Here is a 17,956-nt window from a genome sequence, read left to right as displayed (position 1 = left end):
AGGCCTCCTCTCATGCTTTTTCATGTTCCTCACTCACCGAATCATGAAAATAGAAAAAGCAACCATAATTGCACAGTACAATATTTTTCTACATTTGCTTTGCATGTGATGTAAACTAAAGCCTACAGAAATATCTACATAGTTATATCTAAGCTTGTAGTTTGAAAATTTTAACAAAAAATGGGAATAATGATACTCCAAAAATTAAGAATTAAACCCTCATATAACAACACAAATAATTGTTCATGATTTCTGGTGTTTGTTTTTTAATTTGGGGTTTGGTTTATTTGATTCATCTTGTGTTTATGTGTATAAAATGTATTTGTTCATATGTAAGTATGCTCATGTGAATGTGTTTTGTGTGGAGCTAAGAGGACAAACTTTGGTATCTGTACTTGCCTCCTGTTTTGAGACAGTCTTCTTTCTTTGCTGTTTATGTACAGCAGGATTTCTGAGATTCTCATACCTTATCCACCTGTATCAATGTGAGAGACTGATTACATATACATGTAACCTGACTTTATGCAGAGTCTATACACTGAAGTTCAAATCTTTACATGTGTGAACAAGCATATTATCCACTGTACCATCTCCCCAGTCCAGTTCCAGATATTTGAATTGACCTTAAACTATATATAGAAATGGTACTATGAATATGTATTAGTTTGGGTTCTCTAGAATCACAGAACATATGGATATTCTTTATATAGTTAGGGAATTTGTCAATGACTTACAGTCTATAGACCAACTCCCCAACAATGATCAGCAGCAGCTGTGGATGGAAGTCCAAGGATCTAGCAGTTTCTCAGTCCCACGAGGCAAGCAGGCAAGGAAGAGTGAGAGAGAATCTTCTTTCTTCCAGTGTCCTTATATATCTCCAACAAAGGGTGTAGCCCAGATTAAAGGCTGTAGGTCTCCAACAGAGGGTGTGGCCCAGATTATTGGTGTGTGGGTCTCCAGCAGAAAGTGTGGCCCAGATTAAAGGTGTGTGCATCCATGTCTTTAATCCCAAATGATCTTGAACTTGGAGATCTCCTTGTCTTAGCCACTATGCTTCAAGGTCTCCATGCCAAGATCCAGGTCAGAAACTTATATCTCTGAGCCTCCAAATTAGGATTGTAGGTGTGCCTTCCAATTCTAGACTGTAGTTCATTCCAGATATAGTCAAGTTGACAACCAGGAATAACCACTACAATCCACCCCTTGTCAACTTGACACAAATAATATCTCATGTCCACATGAAACAATAACAAGATTGTGAATACGCCTAACATGATATAACTATTCCTCATAATCGCAAATGCATTTGTAAATTTACAATGGGGAAATGTCCCTTGGGAACATTCTTTTAGTGTTTCATTACCAATTGATGTTAAAGGGATTGGAAGAAAGAAAAATGTATCTTCAACAAAATAAGACAGAAGCATTCATATTACTTATAATCCTCGTTTCTGCAACTGGTTACGTGGCCTTAGCTGGTATTTATAACTACCTTCCTCTGCTACCCATTCTGTATTTCCTTCACCTTCAGCAAGCAGCTCAGCAGGTCTTGGCTCTTTTCCTGGAGGATTGACCCATACCTTCATTCCTGATGGGTCTGTGTCCTTTGTCATCCTGCTTGGATTAGGCTGTTGTAGTTTCCCATTGACTTTAATCACAGGACATGGTAGTACTAAGAGACGCCCTAGGGAAGGCGTCTCCTGCACTCCAGACATAATCCTGCTTACCTCCATTGTGGAGAGGCAATCCAATTTCCCCATGGTAATCTGGATCTATCACCCCTCCTAACACTGTTATTCCTTTCTTAGCCTGTTGGTTTAAGGGCATTAGAAGCCCAAAATGGCCAGGGGGAAGTCTGAGCTTCCAGTTCAATGGAATGTTTCTTGTGGCTTCTGGTAGGAGCACTCCCCCCTCTGGAAACAAAACTTCTAGGCCAGCAGAACCTAAAGTTGTGGGGACAGGAAGCAAAAATTTTCCTAGAGGTTGACTAGGAGTGATAGTGAGTGGAACTATTCCCTTTTCCACCCCTTGATTCCTCGACCCATGAATCCTGGCTATGGGAGAAACTGTACCATATATTGAACGCTGATTCAAAGCATATACTGCCTTCTGAAGAACTCTGCCCCAGCCCTCCATGCTGTTGCTACCTGATTGGCACCATAACTGTGTCTTCAAAAGGCCATTCCATCTTTCTATCAGACCAGCTGCTTCAGGATGATGGGGAACATGGTAAGACCAGTGAATTCCATAATTTTGGGCCCACTGTCACACTTCTCTGGCTGTGAAATGAGTTCCTTGGTCAGAAGCAATACTGTGTGGAATACCATGACGATAGATAAGGCATTCTGTGAGTCCACGGATGGTGGTTTTGGCAGAAGCATTACGTACAGGAAAGGCAAATCCATACCAGAATAAGTATCTACTCCAGTAAGAACAAAACACTGTCCTTTCCACGGGGGAAGTGGCCCAATATAGTCAACCTGCCACCAGGTTGCTGGCTGGTCACCCGAGGAATGGTGCCATATCTGGGGCTCAGTGTTGGTTTCTGCTGTTGGCAGATCTGGCATTCAGCAGCAGCTGTAGCCAGGTCAGCCTTGGTGAGTGGAAGTCTGTGTTGCTGAGCCCAAGCATAACCTCTGTCTCAGCCACCATGGCCACTTTGTTCATGTACCCACTGGGCAATAACTGGGATGGCTGGGGAAAGAGGCTGACTGTCCCCAAAACGGGTCATCTTATCCGCTTGATTATTGAACTCCTCCTCAGCTGAAGTCACCTTTTGGTGAACATTTACATGGGACACAAATATCTTCACATCCTTTGCCCATTTGGAGAGATCTATCCACATACTTCTTCCCCAGATGTCTTTCTCACCAATTTTTCAATTGTGATCTTTCCATGTCCCTGACTATCCAGCCAATCCATTGGCTACAGCCCATGAGTCAGTGAACAATCGTACATCTGACCATTTCTTCTTCCAAACAAACTGTAATACCATATGTATTGCCTGAAGTTCTGCCCACTGTGAAGATTTTCCTTTCACCTGTATCTTTCAGGCTTGTCCCAGAAAGGGATTGTAATGCTGCAGCTGTCCACTTCTGGGTGGTGCCTGCATAACGTGCAGAGCCATCAGTAAACCAGGTCCTAGTCTTCTCTTCTTCAGTCAACTGGTCATAGGGAGCACCCCATGAGACTATAGGCGCATGCTTGGCAGCAGCAGATGGCATTGTAACAGGAGTGGAAACCATAGGCATCTGAGCAACTTCTTCATGTAACTTGCTTGTGCCTTGAGGACCTGCTCTGGCCAGATCACGTATATACCACTTCCATTTGATAATAGACTACTGTTGTGCACGCCCTACTTTGTGACTTGGAGGATCTGATAACACCCAGTTCATGATGGGCAATTCAGGTCGCATAGTAACTTGGTGTCCTATTGTCAAACATTCAGTTTCCCCTAAGGCCCAATAGCAGGCCAAGAGCTGTTTTTCAAAGGGAGAGTAGTTTTTGCAGATGACGGTAGAGCTTTGCTCCAAAATCCCAAAGGTCTCTTCTGTGATTCACCTACAGGGGCCTGCCAGAAGCTCCAAACAGCCTCTCTATCTGCCACTGACACCTCAAGTACCATTGGGTCTGCTGGATCATGTGGTCCAAGTGGTAGTGCAGCCTGCACAGCAGCCTGGACCTGTTGAAGAGCCTTCTCCTATTCTGGGGCCCACACAAAGCTAGCATCTTTCTGAGTCACTCGGTAAATAGGCCTTAGTAACACACCTAAGTGAGGAATGTGCTGTCTCCAGAATCCAAAGAGACCCATTAAATGTTGTGCTTCTTTCTTGGTGGTGGGAGGGGCCAGGTGTAATAATTTATCTTTCACCTTAGAAGGAATATCTCTGCATGCCCCACACCACTGTACTCCTAAGAATTTCACTGAAGTATATGGTCCTTGAATCTTGGTTGGATTTATTTCCCATCCTCTGATACACATATGTGTTACCAATGAATCCAAAGTGGTTGCTACTTCCTGCTCACTTGGTCCAATCAGCATAATATCATCGATATAGTGCACCAATGTGATATTTTGTGGAAGAGACAAATGATCAAGATCCCTTCTAACTAAGTTATGACACAGGGCAGGAGAGTTAATATATCCTTGAGGCAAAACTGTAAAGGTATACTGCTGGCCTTGCCAACTGAAAGCAAATTGCTTCTGGTGGTCCTTATGTACAGGTACTGAGAAGAAGGCATTTGCCAGGTCAATAGCTGCATACCAGGTTCTAGGAGATGTGTTAATTTGCTCAAGTAATGAAACTACATCTGGTACAGCAGTGCAATTGGAGTTACTACCTGATTTAATTTTCGATAGTCAACTGTCATCCTCCATGATCCATCTGTCTTCTGCACTGGCAAGATGGGAGAGTTAAAGGGAGATGTGGTGGGAACCACCACCCCTGCATCTTTCAAGTCCTTGATTATGTCAGTAATTTCTGCAATTCCTCCAGGAATATGATATTGTTTTTGATTCACTATTTTCTTTGGCAGAGGCATCTCTAATGGCTTCCATTTTGCCTTTCCAACCATAATAGCCCTCACTCCACAGGTCAGAGAACCAATATGAGAATTCTGCCAATTTCTGAGTATATCTATCCCAATAATACATCCTGGAACTGGGGAAATGACCACAGGATGTGTTCGGGGACCCACTGGACCTACTGTGAGTCGCACATCAGTCAAAAATCCTTTAATCACCTGTCCTCCATAAGCCCCTCTTCTAACTGGAGGGCCACAATGTTTCTTGGGATCTCCTGGAATCAGTGTCAATTCAGAACCAGTATCCAATAGCCCCCGGAAAGTCTGATTATTTCCTTTCCCCCAGTGTACAGTTACCCTTGTAAAAGGCCGTAGATCCCTCTGGGGAAGAATTGGAGAAAGACTAACAGCAAAACTTTTAGGTGTCTTATCAAGATCCTTCCTCAGGGGAACCCGGCCATCCCTTCATTCAAGGGGTTCTGGATCTGTAAACTGGCTCAAGTCTGGAAAATGATTCACTGGCCAAGATTGCCTTTTGCCACGATCCAATGCAGCATTTCTATCATTTGTTTGAGGATTTTTCTGCTTATACAGATCAAACAGATATGCAGTAGGTTTCCTATGTATTTCATCCCTGGAAACACCATGATCGATTAGCCAGAACCAAAGGTCCAAACGAGTCATACCATTATAAGTTCCACCTCTCTGCCCATTATGGGGTATGTCATTATAAATATTGTTTTGTCCATGCTGTCCATTATAATAACTACGATCACCTTGTCTCTGGCGATTCAATGCTGCCATCTGGCCCTTGTTAAGTCGGGGCCCAATTAAACCCATTCAATTTAATTCATCTAATTGAGCAGCAGCATCTCCAACCCTAAGGTCTGGCACAAGGAAAACAGCAAGAACAAAACACTTTAAATGTGCTGGTGCCCCTCTCACCAGTTTGCGTCTTATAGGACTGGTGAAGGGCATATCTTCTGGACCTTCCCACTGTGGAGGATTAGGTTTTACACAAGTATCCACTCTAACATTGCAACTTCCCTAAGCCTTAAAATCCCTTCATCAACACTAAGCCAAGGGATATCAGGCATTTCCAACTCCTTTTCGGTAGGCCATCTTTTGATAAATACTTCAGTCAACCAATCAAACAAACTTTTGACATCTTTTTGAACTGTGCGAGCTTCCATATTAAACCTAGAATCTCCACTCAGAGGGTCCATGCCAATAAACTCAGTCAGCTCTAGTTTTATGTTCCTTCCACCATTATCCCACACCCTTAAAATCCATTCCCATGCATATTCCCCAGACTTCTGCTTTAATGAATTAGCAAACTCATTAAGCTCCTTATTAGTATAGTGTATTTCCTCATGTACTACACTTTCTACCTCCCCTTTAGGGGCCTGCCTTGCCTTGAGTCTGGTTATAGGTCTAGAAGAAACTATTGGTGGGCCCTGAGAAACATCAGTATTGTCAGCAAAAGTCACTGCTGGATTATCAGGCTTTGAGGGATTAATTTCCTCAGGTGGAGAAGGCATTATTTCAAGGGGTGGGGCTGAGGGTACTACTTCTTCAGGTGGAGCAAATTCTTGAAAATCTGAAGATTCAAAATTCTCAATTTCAACAGGGTCTTCCCACACATCCCCATCCCAAGTTATAGGATCCCATTCTTTGCCAATTAATGCCCTTACTTTAACTGCTGACACCTTCTGAGGTTGAGACTTAAATTTTCACTGTAGTTCAGCCAACCTTATAATGAGGGCTTCAGTCTGATATTCTGCTACTTGAGCTCTATGGCTGCTAGAGAATAGATTCTCTTCAAGGGCACACTTAGCAACTTTTAGATTGTTTACTTGAGTCTGGAGTTCTTCAATTTTATCACACAACTCCTTCCTTTCCTTCATTGTTGTTTCCTGAGATGCTAAGAGCAACCAGCCAGCAAAATCATTTTCAGATTTTTTTCCCCAACTTGGAGAAAGTATTGTATACCACCGAATCACCTAATTCATCAAGATAATCAAAGGCATTAGCTTCTTTAAGCTTGAGATATAGTTGCATCCATGGGTCTTCAATATTCTCCGAGCTCCCAAGAGGGAGAGAATCTGGAGAGGTTTCAGTAGTTGAAGGTGCTATTGGATAAACCACTCCAAAAATTTGAAACATTCATCCTTCTACTTCTGCTCCTCTAGAACCACTCCTGGTACCAACTTCTGTATTAGTTTGGGTTCTCTAGAGTCACAGAACATATGATAGTCTTTATATAGTTAGGGAATTTGTCAATGACTTACAGAAACTTATATCTCTGAGCCTCCAAATTAGGATCATAGGTGTGCCTTCCAATTCTAGACTGTAGTTCATTCCAGATATAGTCAAGTTGACAACCAGGAATAGCCACTACAGAATATTTTTCTGGAAAAGTTTGTCAAGTCTGGAATAATATGTGTTGTAAAATGTGAATTAGACTGTTATGTAAGACAGATACAGAAGAGAGTGTGAAGTATTCTTCATGGGGAAATGGTAAGCTATGTCAGAGATTTAATGCAAAAATCTGTATGAAACAAGGATGAAAACTGTGAGAACTGAGTACAATTGAATTAATTGAATCAGAGCAACAGTTAGTGTATTATGAAAAGTTTCTATCAAATCTTCACCCTGCATCTCTAGTCATTCGTGACTTATTCTCTAATACATACAAAGAAAAGACTTTGAATTTACTTTGAATGACTTCGAAGATATAATTTCTTATTACACATAATTAAATAAATATTAGACAAAACCACAATACTGGCAAATGATTAACGTTACTTTCAAATCACATTTTGTGTATTCTTCTTTCTCTGGAAAACAGTAATTGCGAACCACAGGAGCTACATTACACTTCTGTTTAAAAAAAACCTAATACAGAACTCTTTGTTCATTCAGATAGTAGTCTCATATGTTATTTACACCCAGCATTAAATTATTGTTCATTTTGGTAGAAAAATAAAAAAAGTGATCTCCATTAACCCAGAATTTCAGTGATTAAAATTTCATAGTTTCATACCATAAAATGATACTTTAATACCAACGTTAGCTTCATTTTTCCTTTTTGATGCAAATGAAAAAAAAAGCAAGCAGGATATCACATGTAAAACAATCAGAAAACTTGTCAGTAGACCACAAGCTGTACTATGGAGCAATAGTGATAAAAACTGCATGGTATTGGTACAGAGGCAAACAATTAAATAAATGAAATAGAATTGAAGAGCCAGAAATAAACCTAAACACCTATGGTCACTTGATCTTTGACAAAGAAGCCAAAACCATACAGTGGAAAAAAGACAGCATTATCAATAAATAATACTGTTATTTATTTATTGATTGATTGATTGATTGATTGGTTTTTTTGGTTTTTTGTATTTGATTTTTTTCTTTTTTTTTTCTTTTTAAAATATTTTATTGAGAATACACTTTTCTTTTTTATTCAATATATTTTTTATTTACATTTCAAATGATTTCCCCTTTTCTGGCCCCCACTCCCGGAAAGTCCCATAAGCCCCCTTCCCTCCTCCTGTTCTCCCACCCACCTCTTCCAACTTCCCTGTTCTGGTTTTGCCCTATACTGCCACACTGAGTCTTTCCAGAACAAGGGGCCACTTCTCCGTTCTTCTTGTACCTCATTTGATGTGTGGATTATGTTTTGGGTATTCCAGTTTTCTAGGTTAATATCCACTTATTAGGGAGTGCATACCATGATTGACCTTTTGAGACTGGTTTACCTCACTTAGTATGATGTTCACCAGCTCCATCCATTTGCTTAAGAATTTCATGAATTCATTGTTTCTAATGGCTGAATAGAACTCCATTGTGTATATATATCACATTTTTTTGCATCCATTCTTCTGTTGAGGGATACCTGGGTTCTTTCCAGCATCTGGCAATTATAAATAGGGCTGCTAGGAACATAGTAGAGCATGAATCTTTATTACATGCTGGGGAATCCTCTGGGTATATGCCCAGGAGTGGTATAGCAGGATCTTCTGGAAGTGACGTGCCCAGTTTTCTGAGAAACCACCAGACTGATTTCCAGAGTGGTTGTACCAATTTTCAACCCCACCAGCAGTGGAGGAGTGTTCCTCTTTGTACACATCCTCCCCAACACCTGCTGTCTCCTGAATTTTTAATCCTAGCCATTCTGACTGGTGTAAGGTGAAATCTCAGGGTTGATTTGATTTGCATTTCCCTAATGACTACTGAAGTTGAGCATTTTTTTTAATTTTTTTTATTCGATATAATTTATTTACATTTCAAATGATTTCCCCTTTTCTAGCCCACCCCCACTCCCCGAAAGTCCCGTAAGTCCCCTTCTCTTCCCCTGTCCTCCCTCCCACCCCTTCCCACAAAACCGTTCTGGTTTTGCCGAATACTGTTTCACTGAGTCTTTCCAGAACCAGGGACCACTCCTCCTTTCTTCTTGTATCTCATTTGATGTGTGGATTATGTTTTGGGTATTCCAGTTTTCTAGGTTAATAACCACTTACTAGTGAGTGCATACCATGATTCACCTTTTGAGTCTGGGTTACCTCACTTAGTATGATGTTCTCTGGCTCCATCCATTTGCCTAAGAATTTCATGAATTCATTGTTTCTAATGGCTGAATAGTACTCCATTGTGTAGATATACCACATTTTTTGCATCCACTCTTCTGTTGAGGGATACCTGGGTTCTTTCCAGCATCTGGCAATTATAAATAGGGCTGCTATGAACATAGTAGAGCATGTATTCTTATTACATGGTGGGGAATCCTCTGGGTATATGCCCAGGAGTGGTATAGCAGGATCTTCTGGAAGTGAGGTGCCCAGTTTTCGGAGGAACCGCCAGACTGATTTCCAGAGTGGTTGTACCAATTTGCAACCCCACCAGCAGTGGAGGAGTGTTACTCTTTCTCCACACCCTCTCCAATACCTGCTGTCTCCTGAATTTTTAATCTTAGCCATTCTGACTGGTGTAAGATGAAATCTTAGGGTTGTTTTGATTTGAATTTCCCTAATGACTAATGAAGTTGAGCATTTTTTAAGATGCTTCTCCGCCATCCGAAGTTCTTCAGGTGAGAATTCTTTGTTTAACTCTGTTACCCATTTTTTAATAGGGTTGTTCGGTTTTCTGGAGTCTAACTTCTTGAGTTCTTTATATATATTGGATATTAGCCCTCTATCTGATGTAGGATTGGTGAAGATCTTTTCCCAATTTGTTGGTTGCCGATCTGTCCTCTTGATGGTGTCCTTTGCCTTACAGAAACTCTGTAACCTTATGAGGTCCCATTTGTCAATTCTTGATCTTAGAGCATACACTATTGGTGTTCTGTTCAGAAACTTTCTTCCTGTACCGATGTCCTCAAGGGTCTTCCCCAGTTTCTTTTCTATTAGCTTCAGAGTGTCTGGCTTTATGTGGAGGTCCTTGATCCATTTGGAGTTGAGCTTAGTACAAGGAGACAAGGATGGATCAATTCCCATTCTTCTGCATGCTGACCTCCAGTTGAACCAGCACCATTTGTTAAAAAGGCTATCTTTTTTCCATTGGATGTTTTCAGCCTCTTTGTCGAGGATCAAGTGGCCATAGGTGTGTTGGTTCATTTCTGGATCTTCAATCCTGTTCCACTGATCATCCTGCCTGTCACTGTACCAATACCATGCAGTTTTTAACACTATTGCTCTGTAGTATTGCTTGAGGTCAGGGATACTGATTCCCCCAGATTTTCTTTTGTTGCTGAGAATAGTTTTAGCTATCCTGGGTTTTTTGTTGTTCCAGATGAATTTGATAATTGCTCTTTCTAACTCTGTGAAGAATTGAGTTGGGATTTTGATGGGTATTGCATTGAATCTGTATATTGCTTTTGGCAAAATGGCCATTTTAACTATATTGATTCTACCGATCCATGAGCATGGGAGGTTTTCCCATTTTTTGAGGTCTTCTTCCATTTCCTTCTTCAGAGTTTTGAAGTTCTTGTCATACAGATCTTTCACATGTTTGGTAAGAGTCACCCCAAGATACTTTATACTGTTTGTGGCTATTGTGAAGGGGGTCATTTCCCTAATTTCTTTCTCACCCTGTTTATCCTTTGAGTATAGGAAGGCCACTGATTTGCTTGAGTTGATTTTATAACCTGCCACTTTGCTGAAGTTGTTTATCAGCTGTAGGAGCTCTCTAGTGGAGTTTTTTGGGTCACTTAAGTAGACTATCATGTTGTCTGCAAATAATGATAGTTTGACTTCCTCCTTTCCAATTTGTATCCCTTTGACCTCCTTATGTTGTCGAATTGCCCGAGCTAGTACCTCAAGTACAATATTGAAAACATAAGGAGAAAGGGGGCAGCCCTGTCTGGTCCCTGATTTCAGTGGGATTGCTTCAAGTTTCTCTCCATTTAGTTTGATGCTGGCTACCGGTTTGCTGTATATTGCTTTTACTATGTTTATGTATGGGCCTTGAATTCCTGTTCTCTCCAAGACTTTAAGCATGAAAGGATGCTGAATTTTCTCAAATGCTTTTTCAGCATCCAATGAAATGACCATGTGGTTTTGTTCTTTGAGTTTGTTTATGTAGTGGATTGAATTGGTGGATTTCCGTATATTGAACCAACCCTGCATTCCCGGGATAAAGCCTACTTGATCATGGTGGATGATCGTTTTGATGTGTTCTTGGATTCTGTTGGCAAGAATTTTATTGAGTATTTTTGCATCAATGTTCATAAGGGAAATTGGTCTGAAGTTCTCTTTCTTTGTTGGATCTTTGTGTGGCTTTGGTATCAGCGTAATTGTGGCTTCGTAGAAGGAATTGGGTAGTGTACCTTCTGTTTCTATTTTGTGGAATAGTTTGAAGAGTATTGGTGTTAACTCTTCTTTGAAGGTCTGGTAGAATTCTGCACTGAAACCATCTGGTCCTGTGTGTGTTTTTTTTTTTTTTTTTTTTTTTTGGTTGGAAGACTTTCTATGACTCCTTCTATTTCTTTAGGCTTTATGGGACTGTTTAGATGGTCTAGTTGGTCCTGATTTAATTTTGGTATTTGGTATCTGTCAAGGAAATTGTCCATTTCCTCCAGATTCTCCAGTTGTGTTGAGTACAGGCTCTTGTAGTAGGATCTGATGATTTTTTGGATTTCCTCAGTTTCCGTTGTTATGTCTCCCTTTTCATTTCTAAGTTTGTTAATTTGGATACTTTCTCTGTGCCTTTTGGTCAGTCTGGCTAAGGGTTTATCTATCTTGTTGATTTTCTCAAAGAACCAGCTCCTGGTTTTGTCGATTGTTTGTATGGTTCTCTTTGTTTCTACTTGATTGATTTCGGCCCTGAGTTTGATGATTTCCTGCCTTCTAGTCCTCCTGGGTGAAATAGCTTCTTTTTGTTCTAGGGCTTTCAGGTGTGTCATTAAGCTGGTAATGTATGCTCTCTCCATTTTCTTTTTGGAGGCACTCAGGGCTATGAGTTTTCCTCTTAGCACTGCTTTCATTGTGTCCCATAGATTTGGGTATGTTGTGTTTTCATTTTCATTGTGTTCTAAAAAGTCTTTAATTTCTTTCTTTATTTCTTCCTTGACCAAGGTATCATTGAGTAGAGTATTGTTCAATTTCCACGTGTATGTGGGTTTTCTATTGTTTCTGTTGCTATTGAAGACCACTTTTACTCCATAGTGATCAGATAGGAGGCATGGGATTAGTTCGATCTTCTTATATTTGTTGAGGTCTGCCTTGTGACCAATTATATGGTCGATTTTGGAGAAGGTACCATGAGGTGCTGAAAAAAAGGTATATTCTTTTGTTTTAGGATAGAATGTTCTATATATATCTGTTAAATCTAATTGGTCCAAAGCTTCAATTAGTTTCATTGTGTCCTTGTTTAGTTTCTGTTTTCCTGATCGGTCCATTGAGGAAAGTGCTGTGTTGAAGTCACCCACAATTATTGTGTTAGGTGCAATGAGTGCTTTGAGTTTTAATAAAGTTTCTTTTATGAAAGAGGGTGCCCTTGCATTTGGAGCATAGATGTTCAGGATTGAGAGTTCTTCTTGTATTTTTCCTTTGATGACCAAGAAGTGTCCCTCAGAGTCTCTTTTGATGACTTTGGGTTGAAAGTCAATTTTATCTGATATTAAAATGGCTACTCCAGCTTGTTTCCTGAGACCATTTGCTTGTAAAATTGTCTTCCAGCATTTTACTCTAAGGCAGTGTTTGTCTTAGACCCTGAGGTGTGTTTCCTGTAAGCAGCAAAATGTAGGGTCCTTTTTACGTATCCAGTCAGTTAGTCTGTGTCTTTTTATTGGGGCATTAAGTCCATTGATGTTAAGAGATATTAAGGAATAGTGATTGTTACTTCCTATCATTTTTGACGTTATTTTTTAAATTTGATTGCTTAACTTCTTTTGGGTTTGATGAAAGGTTACTATCTTGCTTTTTCCAGGGTGAAGTTTCCCTCCTTGTATTGGTGTTGTCCTCCTATTATCCTTTGTAGGGCTGGGTTTGTGGATAGATATTGGGTAAACTTGGTTTTGTCGTGAAATATCTTAGTTTCTCCATCTATGGTGATTGAGAGTTTTGCTGGATATAGTAGTTTTGGTTGGCATTTGTGTTCTCTTAGAGTCTGCATGAGATCTGCCCAGGACCTTCTAGCCTTCATAGTCTCAGGTGAAAAGTCTGCTGTGATTCTGATAGGTCTTCCTTTATATATTACTTGGCCTTTTTCTCTTACTGCCTTTAATATTCTTTCTTTGTTTAGAACATTTGGTGTTTTGATTATTATGTGACTGGAAGTATTTCTGTTCTGGTCCAATCTGTTTGGAGTTCTGTAGGCTTCTTGTATATTCATGGGCATCTCTCTCTTTAGGTTAGGGAAGTTTTCTTCCATAATTTTATTGAAGATATTTGCTGGCCCTTTAAGTTGTAAATCTTCACTCTCATCTATGCCTATAATCCTTAGGTTTGGTCTTCTCATTGTGTCCTGGATTTCCTGGATATTTTGGGTTACAAGCTTTTTGCATTTTGCATTTTCTTTAACTGTTGAGTCCATGGTTTCTATGGAATCTTCAGCATCTGAGATTCTTTCTTCTAGTTCTTGTATTCTGTTGTTGATATTTGCATCTCTGTCCACTGATTTCTTCCCAAGGCTTTCTATCTCCAAAGTTGTCTCCTTTTGAGTTTTCTTAGTTGTTTCTACTTCTGATTTTAGATCCTGGATGGTTTTGCTTAGCTCCTTCACTTGCTTGTTTGTGCTTTCCTGTAATTCTTTAAGAGATTTTTGTGATTTCTCTTTCATTACCTCAGCCTGTTGACCAAAGTTCTCCTGTATTTCTTTAAGAGATTTTTGTGTTATGTCTTTCATGACCTCAGCCTGTTGACCAAAGTTCTCCTGTGTTTCTTTAAGTGTTTTTTCATTTCCTCCTTGTTGGCTTTTGTATTCTCCTGGATTTCTTTCAATGATTTTTGTGTTTCTCTTGCAAGGGCTTCTAACTTTTGATCCATTTTCTCCTGAATTTCTTTAAGTATGTCCTTCATGTGTTCCTGTACCAGCATCATGACCAGTGATTTTAAATCCAAATCTTGTTTTACTGGTGTGATGGGGTATCCAGGACATGCTGGTAGAGGAGAATTGGGTTCAGATGTTGCCATATTGCCTTGATTTCTGTTAGTGACGTTCCTGCGTTTGCCTTTTGCCATCTAGCTCTCACTGGTGTTACTTGGTCTTGTCAGTGCTGGACTCACCAGTGCAAGCTGCCCCTTCCCTGTTGGCCTCTGGTGCACAGCTTACACCCTGCACTGCCTGTAGACAGGGTGCTGCTGTCCAGACTGTTCAGATCCCGAAGCAGGCACCTGAAGGCTCCCGCTGGGGCCCGCAGGATTTACCGGAGCACACCGACTTCTCCCAGCTGGCCGCCTGGAAGCCCCTGCTAGCCTCTTGAGGGACCTGGAGATGTGGTGCTGCCGCCCAGGCTGATTTGAAGCGGAGAGAGTTGAGCTGAGGGCTTCCGCCTGAGGCCTTGCCCCAGATTGTGTCTGTGGACCAGATGGAGCCCGTGTGCACCCCCAGGGAGCGCCGAAGGTGTATGCTGCTGTGTTCTGCTCCTGTGTTCTGCTCCCTCCGCTGGGCAGCCGATTCCCCAACCAGGCTGGCGCACACAAGGTTAGCCTGGTCGCCCAGGCCCTGAGTCCAGGCAAAAGCCTGGGAGGCCAAGGTCCAAGCAAAGTTCCCCTAGGGCTATGACTGTTAATTGGGTCCGCCAGGTGACCCGGTTGGCCGGCGTGCGCGTCCGCGTTCCCTGAAAGCACCGGGAGAGTCTGTTGTGCTAACAACCTCCTGGGCGGGTTGACACACAGATGGCCCACCAAGCCGCCCAGTTCTTGGGGTCAGTCCTGTGCCTTTTGGGGCCTAGACCCCCGTTTTGTTAGCCTCAGGCTACGCTTGTTAGCTGTCTCTGCCCTCCCGAGCACTCTGGGTCCTGTAGGCAAAATGGCGGTGCATGTGCCGGCCAGGGCAAAAAAACCTCCTGGCTGGGTTGGCACCCAGATGGCCACCTGAACAGCCCAGGGCCTGGGTGCAGGCCAACGCCTGTCGGGCTCAGACCCCTGCGGTGTTGGCCTCGGATTATGTTTGTGTACCTCAGTCTGTCCGATCTCTGGAGTCTGAAATCAAGATGGAGGTGAGTCTCTCCTGACTGGCGGGAAGCTGAGTTCTGAAGTGGCTTCCCTGCAGCGAAAGGCTCCGCAGAACCGCAGCTGCTTGCCGCCCGGCTGGTCAGCGAAGGTCAGTGGTCGTGGGCGCAGGGCCTAATTGGACCCTGTGTCGCCTTGGTTCCACCGCTGATGGCCCTTCAGCTGGACCAGCCACTGCTGCCGCCGCCGCCGCCGCCGCCGCCGAGTCTCCCCGAAGTTGAGCATTTTTTAAGATGCTTCTCTGCCATCCTAAGTTCTTCAGGTGAAAATTCTTTGTTTAACTCTGTACCCCGTTTTTAATAGGGTTATTTGGTTTTCTGGGGTCTAACTTCTTGAGTTCTTTGTATATATTGGATATTAGCCCTCTATCTGATGTAGAGTTGGTGAAGATCTTTTCCCATTTTGTTGGTTGCTGATTTGTCCTTTTGATGATGTCCTTTGCTTTACAGAAACTGTAATTTTATGAGGTCCCATTTGTCAATTCGTGATCTTAGAGCATACACTATTGGTGCTCTGTTCAGAAACTTTCCCCCTGTACTGATGTCCTCAAGGGTCTTCCCCAGTTTGTTTTCTATTAGCTTCAGAGTGTCTGACTTTATGTGGAGGTCCTTGATCCATTTGGAGCTGAGCTTAGTACAAGGAAACAAGGATGGATCAATTCGCATTCTTCTGCATGCTGACCTCCAGTTGAACCAGCACCATTTGTTGAAAAGGCTATCTTTTTTCCATTGGATGTTTTCAGCCCCTTTGTCGAGGATCAAGTGGCCATAGGTGTGTGGGTTCATTTCTGGATCTTCAATCTTGTTCCATTGATATGCCTGCCTGTCACTGTTCCAATACCATGCAGTTTTTAACACTATTGCTCTGTAGTATTGCTTGAGGTCAGGGATACTGATTCCCCCAGAATTTCTTTTGTTGTTGAGAATAGTTTTAGCTATCCTGGGTTTTTTGTTATTCCAGATGAATTTGAGAATTGCTCTTTCTAACTCTATGAAGAATTGAGTTGGGATTTTGATGGGTATTGCATTGAATCTGTATATTGCTTTTGGCAAAATGGCCATTTTAACTATATTAATCTTGCCGATCCATGAGCATGGGAGGTTTTTCCATTTTTTGACGTCTTCTTCCATTTCCTTCTTCAGAGTCTTGAAGTTCTTGTCATACAGATCTTTCACATGTTTGGTAAGAGTCACCCCAAGGCACTTTATACTGTTTGTGGCTATTGTGAAGGGTGTCATTTCCCTAATTTCTTTCTCAGCCTGCTTATCCTTTGAGTATAGGAAGGCTACTGATTTGCTTGAGTTGATTTTATAACCTGCCACTTTGCTGAAGTTGTTTATCAGCTGTAGGAGTTCTCTAGTGGAGTTATTTGGGTCACTTAGGTAGACTATCATATCATCTGCAAATAATGATAGTTTGACTTCTTCGTTTCCAATTTGTATCCCTTTGACCTCCTTATGTTGTCTAATTGCCTGAGCTAGTACCTCAAGAACAATATTGAAAAGATAAGGAAAAAGGGGCAGCCCTGTCTAGGCCCTGATTTTAGTGGGATTGCTTCATGTTTCTCTCCATTTAGTTTGATGCTGGCTACCGGTTTGCTGTATATTGCTTTTACTATGTTTAGGTATGGGCCTTGAATTCCTGTTCTTTCCAAGACTTTAAGCATGAAAGGATGCTGGATTTTGTCAAATGCTTTTTCTGCATTCAATGAAATGACCATGTGGTTTTTTTCTTTGAGTTTGTTTATGTAGTGGATTGCATTGATGTATTTCCTTATATTGAACCAACCCTGCATCCCTAACTTGTGGTCTGCATGTAGAAAGATATAAATTGATCCACATTTCTTTCCTTGTACAAAGCTCAAGTACAAGTGCATCAAGGACCTCAACATAAAATAGATATACTGAATCTAATAGAAGAGAAAGTGAGAAAGAGCCTCAAACTCATTGTCCAAAATGGGATCCAGCTCAAGGGGAGGTTCCAAGGTCTGACAGTATTACTGATGCTATGATGTTCTCAAAAAAAGGGGCCTCTCATGATTGCCTTCTGAAATGCCCAAGAAGCAGCTGAAATTCCACCTTATACTAATCAGAATTGCTGTGATCAAGAATTCAGGGTACAGTAGATGCTGACAAAGATGTGGAAAAAAGAGCAATCCTCCATAGCTGGTAAGATTGTAAGCTTTGGAAATCAATCTGGCAGTTCCTCAGAAAATTGGAAATAGCTCTTTCTGAAGACCCAGCTATACCACTCCTGGGAACATACCAGAAGATGCTCCAACATGTAACAAAGACAGTTGAACTATTATAAGCTGTAGTGCCAATATTAAATATGCTATGACCTGCCCTATATTTAGAAATTGCTCTGTGCAAATGTTCTGCCAACCACTCAAATTCTCTATCTTCATATTCTGTATTTAAATTTGAGATAGTAATACCACATTTTGAATTCTTCCTTTTAGCTTACAAATAATGAATACCCATTTATATATTGTCACAGTAAATTAATTTTTTATATGTAAAGCTCTCTTTGTCCAAAATGATTTCCTAAAGCTTTGTAATTGTTTCCTATTTTCTTGCCATCCTACTAAATATTGAGTCCAAAAAATTGTCAATAAGAATAAAGATTATACTTTACTATAAATTACCAGGAACATTTTAAATGTCAAAACAATTCATATATTTTGATTATGTCTTTATCATATGAATTTTATATGAAAATATGTATATATTTTTCAAGAAATATATAATAATTCATAA

This window comes from Apodemus sylvaticus, chromosome 18 (genome assembly GCF_947179515.1).
Source record: "Apodemus sylvaticus chromosome 18, mApoSyl1.1, whole genome shotgun sequence".
Classification (NCBI taxonomy): domain Eukaryota; kingdom Metazoa; phylum Chordata; class Mammalia; order Rodentia; family Muridae; genus Apodemus; species Apodemus sylvaticus.
Note: the sequence above shows the minus strand (reverse complement) of the source record.